The following is a 19,051-nucleotide window of genomic DNA, read 5'->3' on the forward strand; positions in this document are numbered from 1 at the left end:
GGCAACAACTAGTGCAAGCATTCCTGGGGGAAGGCCTGCAGCATATTGATTTGCATATGGTAATGCCATCCAAGCAGTGGGTCAAAGTTGGCTTCAACCCTCGTCTGCATATGAAAAGAGAAAAGGGGCGTGCAGGGCATGGCGGCCTTTTGCGGCGCTTGGGTGACCCTTAGTTCGCATTAAACACCCCCACCCTCCTTCGGTGTGGGGCTCATGTTGGCAATGCCCCAGCCCCTGAAGCATTCAAGCTGATTTCTTGCAGCAGCTGGGCACTGTAACAGCTCCAGAGCTGCTCTGTGAGGCAAGTAAAAGGGTGTGGGCCCTGCAGCACTACCTGTAGTTTGCATTGTGTGTTGGAAGGCACAAAGTAAGCAGACGGGAGAAGTCAGGATAGTGCGCAAGGGCATAGAAGGGAGCGGCTCAAGAAAAGAGAAGTGGAAACAGACAGCAAACTAGGCTGGAGAGAGACCTGAGACAAAGAGATCTGAATTATACGAGAGCCGACCAGGGGAAACACAAATTATGCAGTCAAGTTTCCCACATTTGGGGAAATCACAGGGGCAGCACACCCAGAGTGCAATGGGTGAGCCTTGCCCTGGGAGAAGCACCTTCATGATCATAGTATCTCACCTGGCAGGTAAGTAGGAGTTGGGCTAGAGCTGCGAAGGGTCGCTGCTCGGGTACCCCCCTGTCAAGTGAAGGAGATCCAACTGAGGCAGCACAAGGGAACTCTCGAAAGAGGAACAAGGCTAGAGGAAGATCTGAGACAAAGAAATCTGATTTTTACCAGAGTTGACCAGAAGAAAGCACAAACACAGTCCCCCACTACCACAAATAATGCAGTTGAGTTTCCCACATTTGGGGAAATCACAGGGGTCAGCATACCCAGAATGCAATGAATGAACCTCACCCTGGGAGAACAATCTTCATGACCATGGTATCTCCTATGCAAAATAAGTATGATTTGGGATAGGGCTGGGGAGGGCCGCTGCTCAGGCACATCTCTGTCAAGTAAAGGAGATTCAACTGAGGCAGCACAAGGGAACTCTCATCTGGGGACAACAACTGCAGGGAGAACACATATTTTCAGATGAACATGGGAGGGCAGAAGGCTGCCTAATACTGAAGCACCCCCAAACAACAAACCAAATGCAACAACTAGTGCAAGCATTCCTGGGGGAAGGCCTGCAGCAGATGGATTTGCATATGGTGATGTCATCCAAGCAGTGGGTCAAAGTTGGCTTCAACCCTCGTCTGCATATGAAAAAAAAAAAGGGATGTGCAGGGCATGGCGTCCTTTTGTGGCGCTTGGATGACCCCTAATTCGCATTAAACATCTCCACCCTCCTTCGGTGTGGGGCTCATGTTGGCTATGCCCCAGCCCCTGAAGCATTCAAGATGATTTCTTGCAGCAGCTGGGCACTGTAACAGCTCCAGAGCTGCTCTGTAAAGCATGTAAAAGGGTGTGGGCCCTGCAGCACTACCTGTAGTATGCATTGTGCGTTGGAAGGCACAAAGTAAGCAGACGGGAGAGGTCAGGATAGTGCGCAAGGGCATAGAAGGGAGCGGCTCAAGAAAAGAGAAGTGGAAACAGACAGCAAACTAGGCTGGAGAAAGACCTGAGACAGAGATCTGAATTATATGAGAGCCGACCAGAGGAAACACAAATTATGCAGTCAAGTGTCCCACATTTGGGGAAATCGCAGGAGCAGCACACCCAAAGTGCAATGGGTGAGCCTTGCCCTGGGAGAAGCACCTTCCTGATCATAGTATCTCACCTGGCAGGTAAATAGGAGTTGGGCTAGAGCTGGGGAGGGTCGCTGCTCGTGCACCCCCCTGTCAAGTGAAGGAGATCCAACTGAGGCAGCACAAGGAAACTCTCGAAAGAAGAACAAGGCTAGAGGAAGATCTGAGACAAAGAAATCTGACTTTTACCAGAGCTGACCAGAGGAAAGCACAAACACAGTCCCCCACTACCTCAAATAATGCAGTTGAGTTTCCCACATTTGGGGAAATCACAGGGGTCAGCATACCCAGAATGCAATTAATGAACCTCACCCTGGGAGAACAATCTTCATGACCATGGTATCTCCTATGCAAAATAAGTATGATTTGGGATAGGGCTGGGGAGGGCCGCTGCTCAGGCACATCTCTGTCAAGTAAAGGAGATTCAACTGAGGCAGCACAAGGGAACTCTCATCTGGGGACAACAACTGCAGGGAGAACACATATTTTCAGATGAACATGGGAGGGCAGAAGGCTGCCTAATACTGAAGCACCCCCAAACAACAAACCAAATGCAACAACTAGTGCAAGCATTCCTGGGGGAAGGCCTGCAGCAGATTGATTTGCATATGGTAATGCCATCCAAGCAGTGGGTCAAAGTTGGCTTCAACCCTCGTCTGCATATCAAAAAAGAGAAAAGGGGCGTGCAGGGCATGGCGGCCTTTTGCGGCGCTTGGATGACCCCTAGTTCGCATTAAACACCTCCACCCTCCTTCGGTGTGGGGCTCATGTTGGCTATGCCCCAGCCCCTGAAGCATTCAAGCTGATTTCTTGCAGCAGCTGGGCACTGTAACAGCTCCAGAGCTGCTCTGTAAGGCAAGTAAAAGGGTGTGGGCCCTGCAGCACTACCTGTAGTTTGCATTGTGCATTGGAAGGCACAAAGTAAGCAGACGGGAGAAGTCAGGATAGTGCACAAGGGCATAGAAGGGAGCGGCTCAAGAAAAGAGAAGGGGAAACAGACAGCAAACTAGGCTGGAGAGAGACCTGAGACAAAGAGATCTGAATTATACGAGAGCCGACCAGGGGAAACACAAATTATGCAGTCAAGTGTCCCACATTTGGGGAAATTGCAGGTGTAGCACACCCAGAGTGCAATGGGTGAGCCTTGCCCTGGGAGAAGCACCTTCATGATCATAGTATCTCACCTGGCAGGTAAGTAGGAGTTGGGCTAGAGCTGGGGAGGGTCGATGCTCGGGCACCCCCCTGTCAAGTGAAGGAGATCCAACTGAGGCAGCACAAGGGAACTCTTGAAAGAGGAACAAGGCTAGAGGAAGATCTGAGACAAAGAAATCTGACTTTTACCAGAGCTGACCAGAGGAAAGCACAAACACAGTCCCCCTCTACCACAAATAATGCAGTCGAGTTTCCCACATTTGGGGAAATCACAGGGGTCAGCATACCCAGAATGCAATGAATGAACCTCACCCTGGGAGAACAATCTTCATGACCATGGTATCTCCTATGCAAAATAAGTATGATTTGGGATAGGGCTGGGGAGGGCCGCTGCTCAGGCACATCTCTGTCAAGTAAAGGAGATTCAACTGAGGCAGCACAAGGGAACTCTCATCTGGGGACAACAACTGCAGGGAGAACACATATTTTCAGATGAACATGGGAGGGCAGAAGGCTGCCTAATACTGAAGCACCCCCAAACAACAAACCAAATGCAACAACTAGTACAAGCATTCCTGGGGGAAGGCCTGCAGCAGATGGATTTGCATATGGTGATGTCATCCAAGCAGTGGGTCAAAGTTGGCTTCAACCCTCATCTGCATATGAAAAGAGAAAAGGGGCGTGCAGGGCATGGCGGCCTTTTGCGGCGCTTGGATGACCCCTAGTTCGCATTAAACACCTCCACCCTCATTCGGTGTGGGGCTCATGTTGGCTATGCCCCAGCCCCTGAAGCATTCAAGCTGATTTCTTGCAGCAGCTGGACACTGTAACAGCTCCAGAGCTGCTCTGTAAGGCAAGTAAAAGGGTGTGGGCCCTGCAGCACTACCTGTAGTTCGCATTGTGCGTTGGAAGGCACAAAGTAAGCAGACGGGAGAAGTCAGGATAGTGCGCAAGGGCATAGAAGGGAGCGGCTCAAGAAAAGAGAAGTGGAAACAGACAGCAAACTAGGCTGGAGAGAGACCTGAGACAAAGAGATCTGAATTATATGAGAGCCGACCAGGGGAAACACAAATTATGCAGTCAAGTTTCCCACATTTGGGGAAATCAAAGGGGCAGCACACCCAGAGTGCAATGGGTGAGCCTTGCCCTGGGAGAAGCACCTACATGATCATAGTATCTCACCTGGCAGGTAAGTAGGAGTTGGGCTAGAGCTGGGGAGGGTCGCTGCTCGGGCACCCCCCTGTCAAGTTAAGGAGATCCAACTGAGGCAGCACAAGGGAACTCTCGAAAGAAGAACAAGGCTAGAGGAAGATCTGAGACAAAGAAATCTGACTTTTACCAGAGCTGACCAGAGGAAAGCACAAACACAGTCCCCCACTACCACAAATAATGCAGTCGAGTTTCCCACATTTGGGGAAATCACAGGGGTCCTCATACCCAGAATGCAATGAATGAACCTCACCCTGGGAGAACAATCTTCATGACCATGATATCTCCTATGCAAAATAAGTATGATTTGGGATAGGGCTGGGGAGGGCCGCTGCTCAGGCACATCTCTGTCAAGTAAAGGCGATTCAACTGAGGCAGCACAAGGGAACTCTCATCTGGGGACAACAACTGCAGGGAGAACACATATTTTCAGATGAACATGGGAGGGCAGAAGGCTGCCTAATACTGAAGCACCCCCAAACAACAAACCAAATGCAACAACTAGTGTAAGCATTCCTGGGGGAAGGCCTGCAGCAGATGGATTTGCATATGGTGATGTCATCCAAGCAGTGGGTCAAAGTTGGCTTCAACCCTCGTCTGCATATGAAAAGAAAAAAGGGATGTGCAGGGCATGGCGTCCTTTTGTGGCGCTTGGATGACCCTTAATTCGCATTAAACATCTCCACCCTCCTTCGGTGTGGGGCTCATGTTGGCTATGACCCAGCCCCTGAAGCATTCAAGATGATTTCTTGCAGCAGCTGGGCACTGTAACAGCTCCAGAGCTGTTCTGTAAAGCATGTAAAAGGGTGTGGGCCCTGCAGCACTACCTGTAGTATGCATTGTGCGTTGGAAGGCACAAAGTAAGCAGACGGGAGAGGTCAGGATAGTGCGCAAGGGCACAGAAGGGAGCGGCTCAAGAAAAGAGAAGTGGAAACAGACAGCAAACTAGGCTGGAGAAAGACCTGAGACAAAGAGATCTGAATTATACGAGAGCCGACCAGAGGAAACACAAATTATGCAGTCAAGTTTCCCACATTTGGGGAAATCGCAGGAGCAGCACACCCAGAGTGCAATGGGTGAGCCTTGCACCTTGCACACCCAGAGTGCAATGGGTGAGCCTTGCACCTTCCTGATCATAGTATCTCACCTGGCAGGTAAGTAGGAGTTGGGCTAGAGCTGGGGAGGGAGCTGGGGAGGGTCGCTGCTCGGGCACCCCCCTGTCAAGTGAAGGAGATCCAACTGAGGCAGCACAAGGGAACTCTCGAAAGAAGAACAAGGCTTGAGGAAGATCTGAGACAAAGAAATCTGACTTTTACCAGAGCTGAGCAGAGGAAAGCACAAACACAGTCCCCCACTACCACAAATAATGCAGTCGAGTTTCCCACATTTGGGGAAATCACAGGGGTCAGCATACCCAGAATGCAATGAATGAACCTCACCCTGGGAGAACAATCTTCATGACCATGGTATCTCCTATGCAAAATAAGTATGATTTGGGATAGGGCTGGGGAGGGCCGCTGCTCAGGCACATCTCTGTCAAGTAAAGGAGATTCAACTGAGGCAGCACAAGGGAACTCTCATCTGGGGACAACAACTGCAGGGAGAACACATATTTTCAGATGAACATGGGAGGGCAGAAGGCTGCCTAATACCGAAGCACCCCCAAACAACAAACCAAATGCAACAACTAGTGCAAGCATTCCTGGGGGAAGGCCTGCAGCAGATTGATTTGCATATGGTAATGCCATCCAAGCAGTGGGTCAAAGTTGGCTTCAACCCTCGTCTGCATATGAAAAGAGAAAAGGGGCGTGCAGGGCATGGCGGCCTTTTGCGGCGCTTGGGTGACCCTTAGTTCGCATTAAACACCTCCACCCTCCTTCGGTGTGGGGCTCATGTTGGCAATGCCCCAGCCCCTGAAGCATTCAAGCTGATTTCTTGCAGCAGCTGGGTACTGTAACAGCTCCAGAGCTGCTCTGTGAGGCAAGTAAAAGGGTGTGGGCCCTGCAGCACTACCTGTAGTTTGCATTGTGTGTTGGAAGGCACAAAGTAAGCAGACGGGAGAAGTCAGGATAGTGCGCAAGGGCATAGAAGGGAGCGGCTCAAGAAAAGAGAAGTGGAAACAGACAGCAAACTAGGCTGGAGAGAGACCTGAGACAAAGAGATCTGAATTATACGAGAGACGACCAGGGTAAACACAAATTATGCAGTCAAGTTTCCCACATTTGGGGAAATCACAGGGGCAGCACACCCAGAGTGCAATGGGTGAGCCTTGCCCTGGGAGAAGCACCTACATGATCATAGTATCTCACCTGGCAGGTAAGTAGGAGTTGGGCTAGAGCTGGGGAGGGTCGCTGCTCGGGTACCCCCCTGTCAAGTGAAGGAGATCCAACTGAGGCAGCACAAGGGAACTCTCGAAAGAGGAACAAGGCTAGAGGAAGATCTGAGACAAAGAAATCTGATTTTTACCAGAGTTGACCAGAAGAAAGCACAAACACAGTCCCCCACTACCACAAATAATGCTGTCGAGTTTCCCACATTTGGGGAAATCACAGGGGTCAGCATACCCAGAATGCAATGAATGAACCTCACCCTGGGAGAACAATCTTCATGACCATGGTATCTCCTATGCAAAATAAGTATGATTTGGGATAGGGCTGGGGAGGGCCGCTGCTCAGGCACATCTCTGTCAAGTAAAGAAGATTCAACTGAGGCAGCACAAGGGAACTCTCATCTGGGGACAACAACTGCAGGGAGAACACATATTTTCAGATGAACATGGGAGGGCAGAAGGCTGCCTAATACTGAAGCACCCCCAAACAACAAACCAAATGCAACAACTAGTGCAAGCATTCCTGGGGGAAGGCCTGCAGCAGATGGATTTGCATATGGTGATGTCATCCAAGCAGTGGGTCAAAGTTGGCTTCAACCCTCGTCTGCATATGAAAAGAAAAAAGGGATGTGCAGGGCATGGTGTCCTTTTGTGGCGCTTGGATGACCCCTCCTTCGGTGTGGGGCTCATGTTGGCTATGCCCCAGCCCCTGAAGCATTCAAGATGATTTCTTGCAGCAGCTGGGCACTGTAACAGCTCCAGAGTTGCTCTGTAAAGCATGTAAAAGGGTGTGGGCCCTGCAGCACTACCTGTAGTATGCATTGTGCGTTGGAAGGCACAAAGTAAGCAGACGGGAGAGGTCAGGATAGTGCGCAACTGCATAGAAGGGAGCGGCTTAAGAAAAGAGAAGTGGAAACAGACAGCAAACTAGGCTGGAGAAAGACCTGAGACAAAGAGATCTGAATTATATGAGAGCCGACCAGAGGAAACACAAATTATGCAGTCAAGTGTCCCACATTTGGGGAAATCGCAGGAGCAGCACACCCAGAGTGCAATGGATGAGCCTTGCCCTGGGAGAAGCACCTTCCTGATCATAGTATCTCACCTGGCAGGTAAATAGGAGTTGGGCTAGAGCTGGGGAGGGTCGCTGCTCGTGCACCCCCCTGTCAAGTGAAGGAGATCCAACTGAGGCAGCACAAGGGAACTCTCGAAAGAAGAACAAGGCTAGAGGAAGATCTGAGACAAAGAAATCTGACTTTTACCAGAGCTGACCAGAGGAAAGCACAAACACAGTCCCCCACTACCACAAATAATGCAGTCGAGTTTCCCACATTTGGGGAAATCACAGGGGTCAGCATACCCAGAATGCAATGAATGAACCTCACCCTGGGAGAACAATCTTCATGACCATGGTATCTCCTATGCAAAATAAGTATGATTTGGGATACGGCTGGGGAGGGCCGCTGCTCAGGCACATCTCTGTCAAGTAAAGGAGATTCAACTGAGGCAGCACAAGGGAACTCTCATCTGGGGACAACAACTGCAGGGAGAACACATATTTTCAGATGAACATGGGAGGGCAGAAGGCTGCCTAATACTGAAGCACCCCCAAACAACAAACCAAATGCAACAACTAGTGCAAGCATTCCTGGGGGAAGGCCTGCAGCAGATTGATTTGCATATGGTAATGCCATCCAAGCAGTGGGTCAAAGTTGGCTTCAACCCTCGTCTGCATATGAAAAGAGAAAAGGGGCGTGCAGGGCATGGCGGCCTTTTGCGGCGCTTGGATGACCCTTAGTTCGCATTAAACACCTCCACCCTCCTTCGGTGTGGGGCTCATGTTGGCTATGCCCCAGCCCCTGAAGCATTCAAGCTGATTTCTTGCAGCAGCTGGGCACTGTAACAGCTCCAGAGCTGCTCTGTAAGGCAAGTAAAAGGGTGTGGGCCCTGCAGCACTACCTGTAGTTTGCATTGTGCATTGTAAGGCACAAAGTAAGCAGACGGGAGAAGTCAGGATAGTGCGCAAGGGCATAGAAGGGAGCGGCTCAAGAAAAGAGAAGTGGAAATAGACAGCAAACTAGGCTGGAGAGAGACCTGAGACAAAGAGATCTGAATTATACGAGAGCCGACAAGGGGAAACACAAATTATGCAGTCAAGTGTCCCACATTTGGGGAAATTGCAGGAGCAGCACACCCAGAGTGCAATGGGTGAGCCTTGCCCTGGGAGAAGCACCTTCATGATCATAGTATCTCACCTGGCAGGTAAATAGGAGTTGGGCTAGAGCTGGGGAGGGTCGCTGCTCGGGCACCCCCCTGTCAAGTGAAGGAGATCCAACTGAGGCAGCACAAGGGAACTCTCGAAAGACGAACAAGGCTAGAGGAAGATCTGAGACAAAGAAATCTGACTTTTACCAGAGCTGACCAGAGGAAAGCACAAACACAGTCCCCCTCTACCACAAATAATGCAGTCGAGTTTCCCACATTTGGGGAAATCACAGGGGTCAGCATACCCAGAATGCAATGAATGAACCTCACCCTGGGAGAACAATCTTCATGACCATGGTATCTCCTATGCAAAATAGGTATGATTTGGGATAGGGCTGGGGAGGGCCGCTGCTCAGGCACATCTCTGTCAAGTAAAGAAGATTCAACTGAGGCAGCACAAGGGAACTCTCATCTGGGGACAACAACTGCAGGGAGAACACATATTTTCAGATGAACATGGGAGGGCAGAAGGCTGCCTAATACTGAAGCACCCCCAAACAACAAACCAAATGCAACAACTAGTGCAAGCATTCCTGGGGGAAGGCCTGCAGCAGATTGATTTGCATATGGTGATGTCATCCAAGCAGTGGGTCAAAGTTGGCTTCAACCCTCGTCTGCATATGAAAAGAAAAAAGGGATGTGCAGGGCATGGTGTCCTTTTGTGGCGCTTGGATGACCCCTCCTTCGGTGTGGGGCTCATGTTGGCTATGCCCCAGCCCCTGAAGCATTCAAGATGATTTCTTGCAGCAGCTGGGCACTGTAACAGCTCCAGAGTTGCTCTGTAAAGCATGTAAAAGGGTGTGGGCCCTGCAGCACTACCTGTAGTATGCATTGTGCGTTGGAAGGCACAAAGTAAGCAGACGGGAGAGGTCAGGATAGTGCGCAACTGCATAGAAGGGAGCGGCTTAAGAAAAGAGAAGTGGAAACAGACAGCAAACTAGGCTGGAGAAAGACCTGAGACAAAGAGATCTGAATTATATGAGAGCCGACCAGAGGAAACACAAATTATGCAGTCAAGTGTCCCACATTTGGGGAAATCGCAGGAGCAGCACACCCAGAGTGCAATGGATGAGCCTTGCCCTGGGAGAAGCACCTTCCTGATCATAGTATCTCACCTGGCAGGTAAATAGGAGTTGGGCTAGAGCTGGGGAGGGTCGCTGCTCGTGCACCCCCCTGTCAAGTGAAGGAGATCCAACTGAGGCAGCACAAGGGAACTCTCGAAAGAAGAACAAGGCTAGAGGAAGATATGAGACAAAGAAATCTGACTTTTACCAGAGCTGACCAGAGGAAAGCACAAACACAGTCCCCCACTACCACAAATAATGCAGTCGAGTTTCCCACATTTGGGGAAATCACAGGGGTCAGCATACCCAGAATGCAATGAATGAACCTCACCCTGGGAGAACAATCTTCATGACCATGGTATCTCCTATGCAAAATAGGTATGATTTGGGATAGGGCTGGGGAGGGCCGCTGCTCAGGCACATCTCTGTCAAGTAAAGGAGATTCAACTGAGGCAGCACAAGGGAACTCTCATCTGGGGACAACAACTGCAGGGAGAACACATATTTTCAGATGAACATGGGAGGGCAGAAGGCTGCCTAATACTGAAGCACCCCCAAACAACAAACCAAATGCAACTACTAGTACAAGCATTCCTGGGGGAAGGTCTGCAGAAGACGGATTTGCATACAGTGATGTCATCCAAGCAGTGGGCCAAAGTTGGCTGGAACCCTCATCTGCATATGAAAAGAGAAAAGGGGTATGCAGGGCATGGCGGCCTTTTGCGGCGCTTGGATGACCCTTAGTTCGCATTAAACACCCCCACCCTCCTTCGGTGTGGGGCTCATGTTGGCAATGCCCCAGCCCCTGAAGCATTCCAGCTGATTTCTTGCAGCAGCTGGGCACTGTAACAGCTCCAGAGCTGCTCTGTAAGGCAACTAAAAGGGTGTGGGCCCTGCAGCACTACCTGTAGTTCGCATTGTGCGTTGGAAGGCACAAAGTAAGCAGACGGGAGAAGTCAGGATAGTGCGCAAGGGCATAGAAGGGAGCAGCTCAAGAAAAGAGAAGTGGAAACAGACAGCAAACTAGGCTGGAGAGAGACCTGAGACAAAGAGATCTGAATTATACGAGAGCCGACCAGAGGAAAAACAAATTATGCAATCAAGTGTCCCACATTTGGGGAAATCGCAGGAGCAGCACACCCAGAGTGCAATGGGTGAGCCTTGCCCTGGGAGAAGCACCTTCCTGATCATAGTATCTCACCTGGCAGGTAAGTAGGAGTTGGGCTAGAGCTGGGGAGGGTCGCTGCTCGGGCACCCCCCTGTCAAGTGAAGGAGATCCAACTGAGGCAGCACAAGGGAACTCTCGAAAGAAGAACAAGGCTAGAGGAAGATCTGAGACAAAGAAATCTGACTTTTACCAGAGCTGACCAGAGCAAAGCACAAACACAGTCCCCCACTACCACAAATAATGCAGTCGAGTTTCCCACATTTGGGGAAATCACAGGGGTCAGCATACCCAGAATGCAATGAATGAACCTCTCCCTGGGAGAACAATCTTCATGACCATGGTATCTCCTATGCAAAATAAGTATGATTTGGGATAGGGCTGGGGAGGGCCGCTGCTCAGGCATATCTCTGTCAAGTAAAGGAGATTCAACTGAGGCAGCACAAGGGAACTCTCATCTGGGGACAACAACTGCAGGGAGAACACATATTTTCAAATGAACATGGGAGGGCAGAAGGCTGCCTAATACTGAAGCACCCCCAAACAACAAACCAAATGCAACAACTAGTACAAGCATTCCTGGGGGAAGGTCTGCAGAAGACGGATTTGCATACAGTGATGTCATCCAAGCAGTGGGCCAAAGTTGGCTGGAACCCTCATCTGCATATGAAAAGAGAAAAGGGGTATGCAGGGCATGGCGGCCTTTTGCGGCGCTTGGATGACCCTTAGTTCGCATTAAACACCCCCACCCTCCTTCGGTGTGGGGCTCATATTGGCAATGCCCCAGCATTCAAGCTGATTTCTTGCAGCAGCTTGGCACTGTAACAGCTCCAGAGCTGCTCTGTAAGGCAAGTAAAAGGTTGTGGGCCCTGCAGCACTACCTGTAGTTTGCATTGTGCATTGGAAGGCACAAAGTAAGCAGACAGGAGTAGAAGTCAGGATAGTGCACAAGGGTATAGAAGGGAGGGGCTCAAAAAAAAAGAAGTGGAAACAGACAGCAAACTAGGCTGGAGAGAGACCTTAGACAAAGAGATCTGAATTATATGAAAGCCGACCAGTGGAAACACAAATTATGCCGTCAAGTTTCCCACATTTGGGGAAATCACAGGGGCAGCACACCCAGAGTGCAATGGATGAGCCTTGCCCTGGGAGAAGCACCTTCATGATCATAGTATCTCACCTGGCAGGTAAGTAGGAGTTGGGCTAGAGCTGGGGAGGGTCGCTGCTCGGGCACCCCCCTGTCAAGTGAAGGAGATCCAACTGAGGCAGCACAAGGGAACTCTCGAAAGAAGAACAAGGCTAGAGGAAGATCTGAGACAAAGAAATCTGACTTTTACCAGAGCTGACCAGAGGAAAGCACAAACACAGTCCCCCACTACCACAAATAATGCAGTCGAGTTTCCCACATTTGGGGAAATCACAGGGGTCAGCATACCCAGAATGCAATGAATGAACCTCACCCTGGGAGAACAATCTTCATGACCATGGTATCTCCTATGCAAAATAAGTATGATTTGGGATAGGGCTGGGGAGGGCTGCTGCTCAGGCACATCTCTGTCAAGTAAAGGAGATTCAACTGAGGCAGCACAAGGGAACTCTCATCTAGGGACAACAACTGCAGGGAGAACACATATTTTCAGATGAACATGGGAGGGCAGAAGGCTGCCTAATACTGAAGCACCCCCAAACAACAAACCAAATGCAACAACTAGTGCAAGCATTCCTGGGGGAAGGCCTGCAGCAGATGGATTTGCATATGGTGATGTCATCCAAGCAGTGGGTCAAAGTTGGCTTCAACCCTCGTCTGCATATGAAAAGAGAAAAGGGGCGTGCAGGGAATGGCGGCCTTTTGCGGCGCTTGGATGACCCCTAGTTCGCATTAAACACCTCCACCCTCCTTCGGTGTGGGGCTCATGTTGGCTATGCCCCAGCCCCTGAAGCATTCAAGCTGATTTCTTGCAGCAGCTGGGCACTGTAACAGCTCCAGAGCTGCTCTGTAAGGCAAGTAAAAGAGTGTGGGCCCTGCAGCACTACCTGTAGTTCGCATTGTGCGTTGGAAGGCACAAAGTAAGCAGACGGGAGAAGTCAGGATAGTGCGCAAGGGCATAGAAGGGAGCGGCTCAAGAAAAGAGAAGTGGAAACAGACAGCAAACTAGGCTGGAGAGAGACCTGAGACAAAGAGATCTGAATTATACGAGAGCCGACCAGAGGAAACACAAATTATGCAGTCAAGTGTCCCACATTTGGGGAAATCGCAGGAGCAGCACACCCAGAGTGCAATGGGTGAGCCTTGCCCTGGGAGAAGCACCTTCCTGATCATAGTATCTCACCTGGCAGGTAAGTAGGAGTTGGGCTAGAGCTGGGGAGGGTCGCTGCTCGGGCACCCCCCTGTCAAGTGAAGGAGATCCAACTGAGGCAGCACAAGGGAACTCTCGAAAGAAGAACAAGGCTAGAGGAAGATCTGAGACAAAGAAATCTGACTTTTACCAGAGCTGACCAGAGGAAAGCACAAACACAGTCCCCCACTACCACAAATAATGCAGTCGAGTTTCCCACATTTGGGGAAATCACAGGGGTCAGCATACCCAGAATGCAATGAATGAACCTCACCCTGGGAGAACAATCTTCATGACCATGGTATCTCCTATGCAAAATAAGTATGATTTGGGATAGGGCTGGGGAGGGCCGCTGCTCAGGCACATCTCTGTCAAGTAAAGGAGATTCAACTGAGGCAGCACAAGGGAACTCTCATCTGGGGACAACAACTGCAGGGAGAACACATATTTTCAGATGAACATGGGAGGGCAGAAGGCTGCCTAATACTGAAGCACCCCCAAACAACAAACCAAATGCAACAACTAGTGCAAGCATTCCTGGGGGAAGGCCTGCAGCAGATTGATTTGCATATGGTAATGCCATCCAAGCAGTGGGTCAAAGTTGGCTTCAACCCTCGTCTGCATATGAAAAGAGAAAAGGGGCGTGCAGGGCATGGCGGCCTTTTGCGGCGCTTGGATGACCCCTAGTTCGCATTAAACACCTCCACCCTCCTTCGGTGTGGGGCTCATGTTGGCTATGCCCCAGCCCCTGAAGCATTCAAGCTGATTTCTTGCAGCAGCTGGGCACTGTAACAGCCCCAGAGCTGCTCTGTAAGGCAAGTAAAAGGGTGTGGGCCCTGCAGTACTACCTGTAGTTTGCATTGTGCAATGGAAAGCACAAAGTAAGCAGACGGGAGAAGTCAGGATAGTGCGCAAGGGCATAGAAGGGAGCGGCTCAAGAAAAGAGAAGTGGAAACAGACAGCAAACTAGGCTAGAGAGAGACCTGAGACAAAGAGATCTGAATTATACGAGAGCCGACCAGGGGAAACACAAATTATGCAGTCAAGTTTCCCACATTTGGGGAAATCGCAGGAGCAGCACACCCAGAGTGCAATGGGTGAGCCTTGCCCTGGGAGAAGCACCTTCATGATCATAGTATCTCACCTGGCAGGTAAGTAGGAGTTGGGCTAGAGCTGGGGAGGGTTGCTGCTCGGGTACCCCCCTGTCAAGTGAAGGAGATCCAACTGAGGCAGCGCAAGGGAACTCTAGAAAAAAGAACAAGGCTAGAGGAAGATCTGAGACAAAGAAATCTGACTTTTACCAGAGCTGACCAGAGGAAAGCACAAACACAGTCCCCCACTACCACAAATAATGCAGTCGAGTTTCCTACATTTGGGGAAATCATAGGGGTCAGCATACCCAGAATGCAATGAATGAACCTCACCCTGGGAGAACAATCTTCATGACCATGGTATCTCCTATGCAAAATAAGTATGATTTGGGATAGAGCTGGGGAGGGCCGCTGCTCAGGCACATCTCTGTCAAGTAAAGGAGATTCAACTGAGGCAGCACAAGGGAACTCTCATCTGGGGACAACAACTGCAGGGAGAACACATATTTTCAGATGAACATGGGAGGGCAGAAGGCTGCCTAATACTGAAGCACCCCCAAACAACAAACCAAATGCAACAACTAGTGCAAGCATTCTTGGGGGAAGGCCTGCAGCAGATGGATTTGCATATGGTGATGTCATCCAAGCAGTGGGTCAAAGTTGGCTTCAACCCTCGTCTGCATATGAAAAGAGAAAAGGGGCGTGCAGGGCATGGCGGCCTTTTGCGGCGCTTGGATGACCCCTAGTTCGCATTAAACACCTCCACCCTCCTTCGGTGTGGGGCTCATGTTGGCTATGCCCCAGCCCCTTAAGCATTCAAGCTGATTTCTTGCAGCAGCTGGGCACTGTAACAGCTCCAGAGCTGCTCTGTAAGGCAAGTAAAAAGGTCTCTGTGGCGCAATCAGTTAGTATGTACGGCTATTAACCAAAAGGTTGGTGGTTCAATCCCACCCAGGGACCTAATTGACCTTGTTATCAGATTTTGGTGATCTTAAAGTAGACAAGTCAAAATTTCAAACCCCCTGTTATGGTGTAGGGTACCTGGCCTTCTCTGATGTAATCAGAGTTAGATTTGATTCAGTAATTTTATAAAAACATCTAGGAAGCACAATTTAGCAGTGGGTTGCAGAGAAAAAGAAATATGCTGGCAAAAAAATCAAATTGCGTGATTAAACAGCTCTTCATTTTCTGGCTTTATTTTTATGCTAACAAATTTGTTCTCTGAAAAGTGTCCACAAGGCCAAGTCTCTGATTAACACCTTTGTAGGGATGGTTTTTCACCTATTACTAAATTAAACTTGCTTCATTGGAAAGGCAGCAAGATGCATCCTCATTTCAATGTCTACTGAAATAATACAGGTTGACACCAGGAAACATTAACGCCACTGCATCCTTGCTGCTTTCTCATGTGGAAGTCTGTTTAATGTGAAAACAAGGTGATATCTAATTAGCACACAGGTAAGAAATTACGAAAATCTTTATTTAAGGGTGAAGATGTTTCTCACAAAATTGTTGCCCCAATGCATCATTGAAATTCAAGCTGGAAAGATGATTTTAATATATCACTTGTACATTTTGTATTGCTCTTCTGGTGACAATGTAGTTTTTTTTTTCAATTACCATTTTAATAATAGGGTAAAGAAAATTAAGTGGATTTTTGAAAGAAAACTATACTGTCAATATACTATTAAAACAAATTAAAATGGTAAAAGTTATTGTACTTTAAGTAAAAATAAAAGAGCAAAAATATCAATCCCAGTTTTGATTACTTAAATTAACAAAAAAAAATGCATATAGCAAAGGATAGTTTCAATCTGCCTACCTCTGGGTTATGGGTCCAGCATGCTTCCATTGCAGTACTCTGCTGCACATGTAAGTGCAAGAGATCCTGAAGCACTCACTCATCATGGGAAAGTACCAATGTGTTTATTCATTAGTTGATGGAAGAAACATCTTACAAAAACTCTCCAGATTATTGATTTTTTAATGTTTTTCTAGGAAACGTTCTAGATGTATGCTTATTAGCCTTTGTCAGTATGTACTGTTTGCAAAGTGTCTCTGTGGCGCAATTGGTTAGTGTGTTCGGCTATTAACCAAAAGGTTGGTGGTTCAATCCCACCCAGGGACGTAATTGACCTTGTGATCAGATTTTGGAGATATTTAATTAGACAAGTCAAAATTTCAAACCTCCTCTTATGGTGTAGGGTACCTGGCCTTCTCTGATGTAATCAGAGTTAGATTTGATTCAGTGATTTTATAAAAACCAGCTAGGAAGCACAATTTAGCAGTGGGTTGCAGAGAAAAAAAATATGCTGGCAGAAAAATCCAATTGAGTGATTAAACAGCTCTTCATTTTCTGGCTTTATTTTTATGCTAACAAATTTGTTCTCTGAAAAGTGTCCACAAATCCAAGTCTCTGATTAACACCTTTGTAAGGATGGTTTTTCACCTATTACTAAATTAAACTTGCTTCATTGGAAAGGCAGCAAGATGCATCCTCATTTCAATGTCTACTGAAATAATACAGGTTGACACCAGGAAACATTAACGCCACTGCATCCTTGCTGCTTTCTCATGTGGAAGTCTGTTTAATGTGAAAACAAGGTCATTTCTAATTAGCACACAGGTAAGGAATTAAGAAAATCTTTATTTAAGGGTGAAGATGTTTCTCACAAAATTGTTGACCCAATGCATCATTGAAATTCAAGCTGGAAAGATGAATTTAATATATCACTTGTACATTTTGTATTGCTCTTCTGGTGACAATGTAGTTTGTTTTTGTCAATTACCATTTTAATAATAGGGTAAAGAAAATGAAGTGGATTTTTGAAAGAAAACAATACTGTCAATATACTATTAAAACAAATTAAAATGGTAAAAGTTATTGTACTTTAAGTAAAAATAAAAGAGCAAAAATATCAATCCCAGTTTTGATTACTTAAATTAACAAAAAAAATGCATATAGCAAAGGATAGTTTCAATCTGCCTACTTCTGGGTTATGGGCCCAGCATGCTTCCATTGCAGTACTCTGCTGCACATGTAAGTGCAAGAGATCCTGAAGCACTCACTCATCATGGGAAAGTACCAATGTGTTTCTTCGTTGGTTGATGGAAGAAACATCTTACAAAAACTCTCCAGATTATTGACTTTTTAAAGTTTTTCTAGGAAACGTTTTAGATGAATGCTTATTAGCCTTTGTCAGTATGTACTTTTTGCAAAGTGTCTCTGTGGCGCAATCGGTTAGTGTGTTTGGCTATTAACCAAAAGGTTGGTGGTTCAATCCCACCCAGGGACCTAATTGACCTTGTTATCAGATTTTGGTGAACTTTAAGTAGACAAGTCAAAATTTCAAACCCCATGTTATGGTGTAGGGTACCTGGCCTTCTCTGATGTAATCAGAGTTAGATTTGATTCAGTGATTTTATAAAAAACAGCTAGGAAGCACAATTTAGCAGTGGGTTGCAGAGAAAAAAAATATGCTGGCAAAAAAAATCCAATTGAGTGATTAAACAGCTCTTCATTTTCTGGCTTTATTTTTATGCTAACAAATTTGTTCTCTGAAAAGTGTCCACAAAGCCAAGTCTCTGATTAACACCTTTGTAGGGATGGTTTTTCACCTATTACTAAATTAAACTTGCTTCATTGGAAAGGCAGCAAGATGCATCCTCATTTCAATGTCTACTGAAATAATACAAGTTGACACCAGGAAACATTAACGCCACTGCATCCTTGCTGCTTTCTCGTGTGGAAGTCTGTTTAATGTGAAAACAAGGTGATTCTAATTAGCACACAGGTAAGGAATTAAGAAAATCTTTATTTAAGGGTGAAGATGTTTCTCACAAAATTGTTGACCCAATGCATCATTGAAATTCAAGCTGGAAAGATGATTTTAATATATCACTTGTACATTTTGTATTGCTCTTCTGGTGACAATGTAGTTTGTTTTTGTCAATTACCATTTTAATAATAGGGTAAAGAAAATGAAGTGGATTTTTGAAAGAAAACAATACTGTCAATATACTATTAAAACAAATTAAAATGGTACAAGTTATTGAGTAAAAATAAAAGAGACTAAAATTTCAATCCCAGTTTTGGATTACTTTAATTAACAAAAAAAATGCATATAGCAGAGGATAGTTTCAATCTGCCTACCTCTGGGTTATGGGCCCAGCATGCTTCCATTGCAGTACTCTGCTGCACATGTAAGTTCAAGAGATCCTGAAGCACTCACTCATCATGGGAAAGTACCAATGTGTTTCTTCGTTGGTTGATGGAAGAAACATCTTACAAAAACTCTCCAGATTATTGACTTTTTAAAGTTTTTCTAGGAAACGTTTTAGATGAATGCTTATTAGCCTTTGTCAGTATGGACTTTTGCAAAGTGTCTCTGTGGCGCAATCAGTTAGTATGTACGGCTATTAACCAAAAGGTTGGTGGTTCAATCCCACCCAGGGACCTAATTGACCTTGTTATCAGATTTTGGTGATCTTTAAGTAGACAAGTCAAAATTTCAAACCCCCTTTTATGGTGTAGGGTACCTGGCCTACTCTGATGTAATCAGAGTTAGATTTGATTCAGTGATTTTATAAAAACAGCTAGGAAGCACAATTTAGCAGTGGGTTGCAGAGAAAAAAAATATGCTGGCAGAAAAATCCAATTGAGTGATTAAACAGCTCTTTATTTTCTGGCTTTA

General features: G+C 47.3%; 24 non-coding genes and 3 pseudogenes across 24 annotated transcripts; 1 reads left to right on the forward strand and 26 right to left on the reverse strand.

Moving 5' to 3' along the window:
* Positions 1-482: 482 nt before the first annotated feature.
* On the reverse strand, positions 483-645 carry LOC135024298 (U1 spliceosomal RNA). Its single transcript, XR_010221140.1, has one exon. It is a non-coding gene; the product is annotated as a U1 spliceosomal RNA (small nuclear RNA).
* Positions 646-797: 152 nt separating this feature from the next.
* On the reverse strand, positions 798-961 carry LOC135024336 (U1 spliceosomal RNA). The gene has a single exon (XR_010221167.1). It is a non-coding gene; the product is annotated as a U1 spliceosomal RNA (small nuclear RNA).
* Positions 962-1,630: 669 nt separating this feature from the next.
* Positions 1,631-1,793, reverse strand: LOC135024302 (U1 spliceosomal RNA). The gene has a single exon (XR_010221143.1). It is a non-coding gene; the product is annotated as a U1 spliceosomal RNA (small nuclear RNA).
* Positions 1,794-1,945: 152 nt separating this feature from the next.
* LOC135024292 (U1 spliceosomal RNA) lies at positions 1,946-2,109 on the reverse strand. The gene has a single exon (XR_010221134.1). It is a non-coding gene; the product is annotated as a U1 spliceosomal RNA (small nuclear RNA).
* A 673-nt stretch (positions 2,110-2,782) lies between these two features.
* LOC135024300 (U1 spliceosomal RNA) lies at positions 2,783-2,945 on the reverse strand. The gene has a single exon (XR_010221141.1). It is a non-coding gene; the product is annotated as a U1 spliceosomal RNA (small nuclear RNA).
* Positions 2,946-3,097: 152 nt separating this feature from the next.
* LOC135024334 (U1 spliceosomal RNA) lies at positions 3,098-3,261 on the reverse strand. The gene has a single exon (XR_010221165.1). It is a non-coding gene; the product is annotated as a U1 spliceosomal RNA (small nuclear RNA).
* Positions 3,262-3,953: 692 nt separating this feature from the next.
* Positions 3,954-4,095, reverse strand: LOC135024314 (U1 spliceosomal RNA; annotated as a pseudogene).
* A 152-nt stretch (positions 4,096-4,247) lies between these two features.
* Positions 4,248-4,411, reverse strand: LOC135024293 (U1 spliceosomal RNA). Its single transcript, XR_010221135.1, has one exon. It is a non-coding gene; the product is annotated as a U1 spliceosomal RNA (small nuclear RNA).
* A 671-nt stretch (positions 4,412-5,082) lies between these two features.
* On the reverse strand, positions 5,083-5,269 carry LOC135024326 (U1 spliceosomal RNA; annotated as a pseudogene).
* A 164-nt stretch (positions 5,270-5,433) lies between these two features.
* Positions 5,434-5,597, reverse strand: LOC135024330 (U1 spliceosomal RNA). Its single transcript, XR_010221161.1, has one exon. It is a non-coding gene; the product is annotated as a U1 spliceosomal RNA (small nuclear RNA).
* A 671-nt stretch (positions 5,598-6,268) lies between these two features.
* LOC135024308 (U1 spliceosomal RNA) lies at positions 6,269-6,431 on the reverse strand. The gene has a single exon (XR_010221148.1). It is a non-coding gene; the product is annotated as a U1 spliceosomal RNA (small nuclear RNA).
* A 152-nt stretch (positions 6,432-6,583) lies between these two features.
* On the reverse strand, positions 6,584-6,747 carry LOC135024353 (U1 spliceosomal RNA). Its single transcript, XR_010221183.1, has one exon. It is a non-coding gene; the product is annotated as a U1 spliceosomal RNA (small nuclear RNA).
* Positions 6,748-7,393: 646 nt separating this feature from the next.
* LOC135024309 (U1 spliceosomal RNA) lies at positions 7,394-7,556 on the reverse strand. Its single transcript, XR_010221149.1, has one exon. It is a non-coding gene; the product is annotated as a U1 spliceosomal RNA (small nuclear RNA).
* A 152-nt stretch (positions 7,557-7,708) lies between these two features.
* Positions 7,709-7,872, reverse strand: LOC135024331 (U1 spliceosomal RNA). Its single transcript, XR_010221162.1, has one exon. It is a non-coding gene; the product is annotated as a U1 spliceosomal RNA (small nuclear RNA).
* A 698-nt stretch (positions 7,873-8,570) lies between these two features.
* LOC135024307 (U1 spliceosomal RNA) lies at positions 8,571-8,706 on the reverse strand (annotated as a pseudogene).
* A 152-nt stretch (positions 8,707-8,858) lies between these two features.
* On the reverse strand, positions 8,859-9,022 carry LOC135024343 (U1 spliceosomal RNA). The gene has a single exon (XR_010221174.1). It is a non-coding gene; the product is annotated as a U1 spliceosomal RNA (small nuclear RNA).
* Positions 9,023-9,668: 646 nt separating this feature from the next.
* Positions 9,669-9,831, reverse strand: LOC135024310 (U1 spliceosomal RNA). Its single transcript, XR_010221150.1, has one exon. It is a non-coding gene; the product is annotated as a U1 spliceosomal RNA (small nuclear RNA).
* A 152-nt stretch (positions 9,832-9,983) lies between these two features.
* On the reverse strand, positions 9,984-10,147 carry LOC135024341 (U1 spliceosomal RNA). Its single transcript, XR_010221171.1, has one exon. It is a non-coding gene; the product is annotated as a U1 spliceosomal RNA (small nuclear RNA).
* A 671-nt stretch (positions 10,148-10,818) lies between these two features.
* Positions 10,819-10,981, reverse strand: LOC135024311 (U1 spliceosomal RNA). Its single transcript, XR_010221151.1, has one exon. It is a non-coding gene; the product is annotated as a U1 spliceosomal RNA (small nuclear RNA).
* Positions 10,982-11,133: 152 nt separating this feature from the next.
* LOC135024289 (U1 spliceosomal RNA) lies at positions 11,134-11,297 on the reverse strand. Its single transcript, XR_010221131.1, has one exon. It is a non-coding gene; the product is annotated as a U1 spliceosomal RNA (small nuclear RNA).
* Positions 11,298-11,962: 665 nt separating this feature from the next.
* Positions 11,963-12,125, reverse strand: LOC135024313 (U1 spliceosomal RNA). Its single transcript, XR_010221153.1, has one exon. It is a non-coding gene; the product is annotated as a U1 spliceosomal RNA (small nuclear RNA).
* Positions 12,126-12,277: 152 nt separating this feature from the next.
* Positions 12,278-12,441, reverse strand: LOC135024332 (U1 spliceosomal RNA). Its single transcript, XR_010221163.1, has one exon. It is a non-coding gene; the product is annotated as a U1 spliceosomal RNA (small nuclear RNA).
* Positions 12,442-13,112: 671 nt separating this feature from the next.
* LOC135024297 (U1 spliceosomal RNA) lies at positions 13,113-13,275 on the reverse strand. Its single transcript, XR_010221139.1, has one exon. It is a non-coding gene; the product is annotated as a U1 spliceosomal RNA (small nuclear RNA).
* Positions 13,276-13,427: 152 nt separating this feature from the next.
* LOC135024333 (U1 spliceosomal RNA) lies at positions 13,428-13,591 on the reverse strand. Its single transcript, XR_010221164.1, has one exon. It is a non-coding gene; the product is annotated as a U1 spliceosomal RNA (small nuclear RNA).
* A 671-nt stretch (positions 13,592-14,262) lies between these two features.
* Positions 14,263-14,425, reverse strand: LOC135024295 (U1 spliceosomal RNA). Its single transcript, XR_010221137.1, has one exon. It is a non-coding gene; the product is annotated as a U1 spliceosomal RNA (small nuclear RNA).
* Positions 14,426-14,577: 152 nt separating this feature from the next.
* LOC135024354 (U1 spliceosomal RNA) lies at positions 14,578-14,741 on the reverse strand. Its single transcript, XR_010221184.1, has one exon. It is a non-coding gene; the product is annotated as a U1 spliceosomal RNA (small nuclear RNA).
* A 2,838-nt stretch (positions 14,742-17,579) lies between these two features.
* On the forward strand, positions 17,580-17,653 carry TRNAN-AUU (transfer RNA asparagine (anticodon AUU)). Its single transcript has one exon. It is a non-coding gene; the product is annotated as a tRNA-Asn (tRNA).
* The last annotated feature ends 1,398 nt before the right edge of the window (positions 17,654-19,051 follow it).

Source organism: Pseudophryne corroboree, unplaced genomic scaffold, assembly GCF_028390025.1.
Source record: "Pseudophryne corroboree isolate aPseCor3 unplaced genomic scaffold, aPseCor3.hap2 scaffold_407, whole genome shotgun sequence".
Lineage (NCBI taxonomy): Eukaryota > Metazoa > Chordata > Amphibia > Anura > Myobatrachidae > Pseudophryne > Pseudophryne corroboree.